The sequence below is a fragment of the Leptosomus discolor genome, chromosome Z (assembly GCF_034619465.1).
Source record: "Leptosomus discolor isolate bLepDis1 chromosome Z, bLepDis1.hap2, whole genome shotgun sequence".
Classification (NCBI taxonomy): domain Eukaryota; kingdom Metazoa; phylum Chordata; class Aves; order Leptosomiformes; family Leptosomidae; genus Leptosomus; species Leptosomus discolor.
In genome coordinates, this window is record NC_141419.1 from 40296388 (window position 1) to 40305111 (window position 8724).

The window sequence follows — 8724 nt, forward strand, 5'->3', positions numbered from 1 at the left end:
TTTTCTGACAAAAATGTGGGGTTTTTCCCTTCCCTTCCCAGAGGTGCTCAAAATAAGTAATATGTGAACATTTACTGAATTTTGAAGCCTACTGGGTCTGAGCCCAGGCAATGTGAACCTGCCCATCCCTAGCAATAACACTAATAGGCAATTACTCTTCCACCCAAATCAGGTTCCAACATCTGGAGATAGCTTGTCCTAATGGACTTGGCAATGGTGCCAAAAAAGCTTCTCCATTCTTCACCCAGCAGCTGCCGTCATTGCAAGAGTCCAGCTCCCACCGGGATGGCTAAATATTTCTGCAAAGCTCTTTAAGTGTGTTCCAGGAATCCCAGGAAAGAGGGCTTGAGAGGAGGGTGTTGTTTGCACATGTGAACTCACAATTACACCAAAGAGGGGAGCAGGAAAATATTGCAAACCCTATTCTTCCCCACTCCTTAAAACATATTCAACCAATTAAAATAATCAGTGTAAAGATTAATTTTGACCATATGAATGTATGTGCAGGAAAAACTTGATGACTTAAAATATGTTGTGTTTTGGAAAAGATCGTTCAAACACATGCCTGAACACATACATATGAGAAAGAGAAATCTCAATATCTGGGCTTGATTTACTTCCATGCCCTTGAAGGTACAAACTTCACATATATTCTACATCTGTTGGAACCTGGCAGAACAGGAGTAGTGGGCTTTTTACTCCTGCCAGAGCCCACATGTATTGGATTATGCTGTCATCCCACTTCATGTTAGAGACTGGATCTTCATGTGTAGTTGAATGTCTGTCTGAAAACACAAGACCCATTCATCTTCAGTGGGAAGAGCATGCCTAAGCTACTTCTGCAGTTTTGAGAATCTCAGCCTAAATAATTTTAACACATCGGAAGTGAAAAAGTTGTTTTACTTGAGACAGAGTCAAACTTGCTGATTTCAGTTGAAGCTTTGGATGTTCAGCACTCCTCATGTGTGGCTTCTGTAGGTGGGAAAAAAAACAGCCACTCAAGAAAATTCTCTCAATTTGGGGAGCTAAAATCCCCAAGGAGGAAAGGAGGCTTTCAAAATGCCCTTTCAAGAATTTGACTAGAGGAACAGGGTGGGACGAATGAATCAGCTGGGATCTGGAAGCAAGGTTTTTGAAGCAGCACAAATAACAGCACCTTGCCTACTTCCATTCCAAATTTTGAAGATATTTTCCCATCCACCACTCCTTGACTCCTCTGTCCCCATGAAATGCAAGGCAATCAGAGAAAAGTCTTCAAGCTCAATAACCAGAAGGCACCACAGTGTCCTTACTACCAGAGGGCTCTAACCACTGAGGATCATTTTATTTAGTTAAAATCTTTTCAAACATTAGTCTTTTTCAACTTTGTTTTTCAATATTTTCTCACAACCCCAGAGGTTAAGGGTCAGATCTTCAAACAGAGCCTGTGACTGGCAGTATCTCAATTTGCAAGACGGAAGAGGAGGGGATTCTGTCTCCAGGGGGAGGCAAAGGTTGGAAAGCACTTAAAATTAAGCAGCATTTTGAAATAACCCCTGTGCCTAGTTCTCTCACTTCTGGGCTAAGCTGTTAGTAGTATCATCACAAACTTGTTCTTCAGATGACGAGTGCGATTTTGTTGGCTTTCACTCTGCTCCTTACAGAAGTCACCAGAAGATTCACCACTGACTGACAACACACAGCAATGAGTGTATTTTAAAACTTTGTGTTATATGACTTTATGATTCAGGGGAGTGAGAGACATGTTTTAAAAAAAATACATGTTTATAGCTACAGAGACAATTTATGTGTTCAATCAAAGAAAAGTTTTCAAACAATTATATCTATAAAAATTAAGTTGCTGATTCCCGACAAAGTCAAAGCCCTAATTCCACTATGAACCCATTATCCCACTCTCAACTGGTACACAATTCTTGGTTTATATCAGAGAAAGGACATTGTACTTTTCTTAAGCCCCAACCTATATGAAATCCTATTGTTACGGCATTCACCATAACAATAGCCCTTTGGAGCGCTCAAAATGCCTGGCTGTCAATTAGGTTACTATAAAGAAGGAACAGGACATTGTTTACATCACAATGCAGCATCAATGAAGGTATATACATTAGCCAGATGAATGCATTCTGCTGTGTTTCAGTAATCCCAGTGCAATCAATGCTGATACAATGAATATCAAGCAGATCTCTTGTAACAGACTACACAGGTATCAGCTGCACCATAACTAGGTGCTCAGTATAACTCAATATGTGGTGCACTCAGTGGACTGGCAATGTCTTGGGGTGCCTTGCTTCAGGGGAAGGCCACAGATGGGAGGAGGGGTTCAAAGATACCTAACAGCCTGGCACTGACCCATTGAAAACAAGGAAGCAGTTTCATACAGCCTCACCATTTGTCTTTGTTATTAGGAAATAAATCAGCCTTTGTTTTTTCTGGATAAAGTGAAGGAATGTCATTATGACTTATAAATTGTGCAGTTACAAAACAATCAGGAAATCTTCCCATTTAAATCTGAATAACTTTAATTGTTTGGAATTTAAACTTTAGTCTATTGAGTGAAACAAATGCTTAAATAGAGCTCTTCATTGAAATTCTGAGTTTGAGCTAAAACTCGCATAAAAAAACCTGTGAAGCTGGTTAAAGACTGAGCAAATCTTACAGTTGCATCGTGTAATACCTTTTGACTGAAGATGAGACAAAACCCAGAGATGACAAAATGGCAAATTAGTATGGTTGATAGTGTTTTATTTATGCTACTGCAAATGCATTCAGTGTTATCTCCATTTTGTATCACTATACAGTTCTCTCAACTCTGTCTGGAGTCTAGTCCTGAACATACTGCTGGATTAGTAGTCAGTACATTAAGTCAAAACCACTGAAGTGAAATATGTGCAGAGTTCCTTGCTTGCTCAGGGAATATAGGACCAAACATTTTTATACAGTGCTGGCTCCCAAGTTATCAAAGATTGTCCAGAGAAACTGTGATGCTGTTATGTCATTGGGATACACCTCTCTGACTTGATGACAGCAAAGTCAAGCAAAGCGTAACTGAAAAAATGGCACAGTTTTTAAGAAACATATAGAAGATTAGTTGTTACTTTACACATAACTAAAAGTAAATCCTCCACTTAAAAAAAATGCCTCTTTGTCACTAAGCAGATGAGCTGGCATGGCTGATCTAGCAATCGGAGTTGCAGGCTTAGAAATAATCTGTGAATAACCTCAGCACTCTGATAGCTATGATTTTATTGGCTCTTTTGTGGTGTAAAAGCCTTACCACTTCTAGAATTTCCTTTTTCAAGCCTTTATCTCCAGCTAAGCTCCACCCCTCATAGATTTTCACACTGTCCGTTCTCAGAGATGACCTCTTTTCCACCTCTGACCTCTTCCAGAGTTTTCACCCTGGCTTTAACAATTGATTTATGATGTGCCCGTGAAAGGGTCAAGCCTACTTTTACGGTTTGCTTAAAATATTTCTTTTTTGGGTAGATACAGAAGTGGTGCTTAATAAGTGCTAAGTAAATAAACTAAGGATGGGAGACAGCTTCCCTTTTCTGCTAACTACTAGACATCTCTAAAACTCTTTGTAACAAGTGTTTACCACATCTTCAAACAAATTAACTGATAACTATAATCATTTTGTGCCTAATGAAATGTGTCAAGGGTTTAGGATTTCCAAAAAGAGTAATTTCAAATTAAGTTGTCTCACAGTTCAGTGAAAAGGCAACTGCTAAAGATAATTCAAGGACTTGTATATGTAATGGACAGGAAGTCTATTTTTCTTTTAGTTTGACAGATTGATCTTCCACAGAAAAGAAAAAAAAAAAAGGCAAGGAGGCTACTAGGCATAAACTTTCATTGCCTCCAGTCTCCCTTAGCCAAAACTCCTTTTCACTTGTCTTCAGGTGAAGTCAGGACTGCAGGATCAATCAATCACCTCAAAGGACATTTTGTTCCTCTCTTTTACGTATGCATTATTTTTTATGTGCACCATAATTTATCATGCAAATTCAATTGAGGTTTTTTATGTGGTCTTCATCATTCACTGAATCTAAAAATCATAACTGCAAACATTTAGATTAAAAAATTCAATTTGATATTTGTGCTGGTATTTATGAAGCTTTAAGTAAATACTGAAGCTCTAAGTAAATACTGGCTAAATGATAATGCTTATCCTTCTTCCCACAGATCACATCACACATGAAACAATTTGGAAATATGAAGAGTGTGTTTCGAGGCTCTCTGTTTCAAGTTGAACTGCACACTAATATTTTCTTTATAAATTTTGTCACATGTGTCTCTCCCTGAGTTAAATGGTACCAGATGATATTTTTACAGATGCCACAAGAGACATTCTCTTGGTTTCTTAACTGTATTGATTTTTTTTCCTGGCCATTAAAAACTTGATTTACTATCCTGACAATTTTAATAGGGAAAGAGACAGAGGTTTATTGCTAAATCTTTCTCATTACCACATTTCCTTGAAATGCTACAAAAGTGGAAAATCTGCCAAGATAACACCTAGCATTCTACTCGGCTTGAAGAGAAAAGTTCAGTGAGGCCAAATTTAGATGATCTTTCTCTCTTTATCATAAAACCAAATTATTGTAAGATGTTATAGTGCTTGTATGGTTTCAAAGCATAGCCACATGCCAGGAGGTGGAACGGGGAGACACCAGATGAACAGGGAAGGTTGCAAGGTCTCACTGGGCCTTGTTGGCAGTGTGCTCACTGCTAACCACTGGTACAGGATCAAATGCCCATTTCAAGTGTGTGTCATGCCTGCTCCCTTGCCAGAGCCAGAAAGGAAGAGGATGCAGTTTTGTTCCCATCCGCTCTGTCTAGGAAGAGCGCAGAAGGATCAGATGGAGCAGAACAGAGGGTTCAAAAGGATCATCTCCCAAACACAAGGACTGCTGTTAGGACTGGACACTGTCTGCCTTGTCACCATCTACCTGTGTAATCGTCAGACACAACGAAGTCTATTCATTAAAGGCCTCACTCCGGGCTCCTTTGGCATGCTTAACACTTCCACTGACTACAAGGGCCTTTGGAGTGTTCAAAAGATAAAAGACTGAACACTATTTATAGTTTGCTGCTGTTGGGAGGGTGGCTGAAATCCTAAATTCCTTTCTCAGCCCATGCTCACTCCTTGAGCTGAACGAATAGTAAAAATAAATAAATAATGCCCATGAAACAGATGACCAAATGAAAGCGCTGCCTTTGTTCCTGTCCTCTACGTGGAGTGGTGTCACTTGTTACATGCTGGTGTTTGGAAAGTGGCTTTTGATCTCAAAAGTTTTCTGCTCACTTTAGTCCTTTTGCATTAATTCCCCCTAAATTCATCTATAGGAAGCAAATTACCCTTTCCTCTCTTGCTCAGATCATTTAAGCCAGTAGATCAGTGAGCTGATAGGACAGCAAGTAAAGGAGTTGGAAAAAAGTTTACCGAAAAAAAAAGGAGCTGAAAATACTTACAAATCTTGACTACACTTGACAAAAAACAGAAGTGCCCTGTGAACTATCCATTAGCTGAAAAAGCTGGTATAGATCAGTGTCACTGCATCGAAGACAATGGTGGTTTGTCAGCTGAGAAGCTGGCCAAGTGGACAGAAAGAAAATGGTCTTTTCCTGGCAAAGAGTTTAACCAGCTCACTTACTCCTTTCTGTAAACTTCTTTCCACTACCTTCAGTGGAAATCTTTGACTTGGGAATATTTTGAGTGTTGGTGAATAAACACTATAAACACATTTCTGTGTAACTATGTCAATAACATACTCAAAGTATTAAAGGCTAACTGCGTAGGTTTAATTTTGTCATTGACCCTCTTTCTATGCTATAGCTGCTTTTCAACAACACTTTTAGAGACATTAAAAATCCATATTCTGAAACCCTGGGATAAGGGCTTGTTGAAAGTTTTTCACCTCTGTGCCCAGCAGGAGCAGCAACTGAAGCTCTGTCATCCTCCTGAACTGGGGTTCCAAACTTTCCTCCTTTGAACTCAACTAAAAAAACTTTCCTTGACACTAATTGTGAGGGAGCAGGACCTTTACTACAGAAAACAGTCTGAACCTGGTGCCTAACATGAGGAACAGTGTGGGTACATATCTGGGGCACCAACAGCAGCCACCTAGCCTCTGCATACCCAGAATTTACGACTGTCTGAAAGCTGACTTCATCAAACCTGTTAGGTATCCTGATCTGGAGAACTAGGAACAAATGAAAGCAATGGATTTAAACAAAACCAAAATGGCATTCATAGATATTAATGCTGCCATACATATGTATTAATTGCAGCAATAATGACACATATAGTAAGCTTCTGTTGTGCTCATTGGTAGCTGCCTGAAATATTCTTAATGGAGTTTGAAATTTCTCCTGCTAAGGAGCAGTTTGTGCAACCTACAAACCCTACGGAGTTAGGAGAAGAACAAAGGCTTAGGACATGAGCAGACCTGGTCTTTAAGGTCCATCAGGATCAGAGTAGTGCCCTACAAGCACCTCACCACCACCTATCACAAGCCCTGCAATACTGCAGGTGGCAGTGACCACGTGGCCACTTCCACACCTCCTTTGAGCAGCCAACCAGATCAGCTCAAACCACTTCCACCAGCACTTTAAGTTGACCTATTCCATTTTGCCTGAAGCAGTGGAGGGAAGACTCACTAGTAACCTTTCACAGGCAGAGATGTTCCCACAGTGCCCACTAGCCAAGACATGTTAGTGATTGCAAAGAGCACCCAAAATCTGCAAAGCCAGGGCTTTGTGTCTTGAGCAAGGGAGGCATCCTACTGCAGCTCCTCCACCCTGTCTACCTGAAGGCAGCGTGGAGATACTGGTTAGCTTCTGCTCCTTCATTTCACTTCAGAGAAGCTGGTCCCTATCCTCCAAGAAGCACCTGGCATACTTCTGAGAGAGAAGAGATCTCACATTTTACAGAAACACTGGAGGAAACTGCAAATGGGTTACGAACACCAGCAGGAACAGGAACTCATCTCTCCTCCATTCCAGTCATCTCACCTCTCATCGAGTCAACAGGGCGTGATGCTTGCCTGACTCATCGCTGCAGAAGCAGCTGCCATGCCTGTGAATCTTGTTTCCTCTTTGGACTTCACTAATGTAACCTGGGCCTTGGCACTGCTGCTAGCCACAGAGGCAGCATCAGTCTCGTGACAAGTAAGCAGTGTTCTGAGGGGGCTCTGGGAAAGGCAATGATGATATGGACCTTCAGAGCAAGGTTCTACTGTGCTGCTCCTGACAACACCCTGGGTTGGATTGACTAAGGGAACACTATATTGGGTACAAAAAAATCTGCACAGAAATACAAATTTTCTTCAGAATTTTCGGTGGAAAAAATACTTCCCTAATATTTTGGTCTTTCCTGTATAGAGTTTGGTTTCAGCTAAAACAAATAGTTTTGTCTTCTAACACGTTTTATCCCGAAAGTGAGACCCAGAGAATTCCCCGTGGAAATCAACTAGTATTTTGAAGCAAGCTATGAACCTGGAGGCAGCGCTGGATGCTGGCAGCAGAAGCCTGTAGTAGATCTTGGGAACAAAGTTCACCAGAATTTGGACTAATATTGGGAAAAGCTTTATAAGTAAGTCAAAGCCCACAGATCTTTTTCCCCTTCTTCTGCCTCCTGCTGGCTTGCCCACAGGAGGACAGGAGAGGATCCTGAAAGCAAAATTTGTCCCACTGCTAGGGCTGAGTGAAGACTACTCTTCTGGACCCACAATCTTATTATTATAGGGCCAAATCCTGGCACCACTGACACTCAATGAATCTGTGTTTATTTTAGTGGTGAGTATAAGTCAGGTCAGGAATTGACACACAATGTAAAGCTAAACAGTGATCTTGGCTTGAGTCCTAAATCTTCCTGCAGTTTTGCCTATCTTCGTTGCCATGATAAATGGCTGATCTTTGTGGAGGAAAGAATTCAGTTTTCAATAAGATGTTGAGAATGAATTATCAGTTCAGTTATCTCTGCAACCAGTTCCTACTTGAATACCATTTCAGTAAAACTTGAGGATGTGTTGTGTCATGACTGGTGGAATGAATTTTTTAAAGGGAAGAAAAATTTTTTTTTACTTTAAGATTGGGAGGGGGTGTGGAGGGGTAATGTGAATTTCCCCTTAAAACATTCCTATCATGCTGCTTCATATTCATTAATTAGTCTGAGGTTTCCCTCGTGTTTAGTTTACAAAGCCACTTAAACCCACGTACCCATTTAACATATTTATGACCCCAGTTTTCTTTCTTTTCTCTGAGACTGTACCGTAATTGTTCTCTGGACTCAGGGACTGCAGAGTGCCTTCACTGATGAAAAGAGACAACATAAAGAAGGAAATGAATGTGTGAGGGATGAATACCTTCCACAAAACAACTGGGTGCAATTTGGCCCATGGCCCCGGGGGTCACTTTAATAGAGTGGAGCCTCAGTCTCTATTGAGTGTATGGGAGACTATTAACTCTTAACAACTCAGTCTCAGGTTATTTATTTATTGCTTAAATGATTTGTTATTGCTACTTGAATTTAATATACCCTCTGGGAACTGAGATGGCAGCATCATGTTACAGAAAAACTACAAGTTATTTTAAAACTGTAATTGAGTTTTTATGAGCACCATAAAATCTTTCTGAACAAATAATTCACCGTTAGTCAGAAACTTCAGCAGGAAATCTGTAAAATTAAGGATTTATTAGAACAGTACTGTATTTGTATGT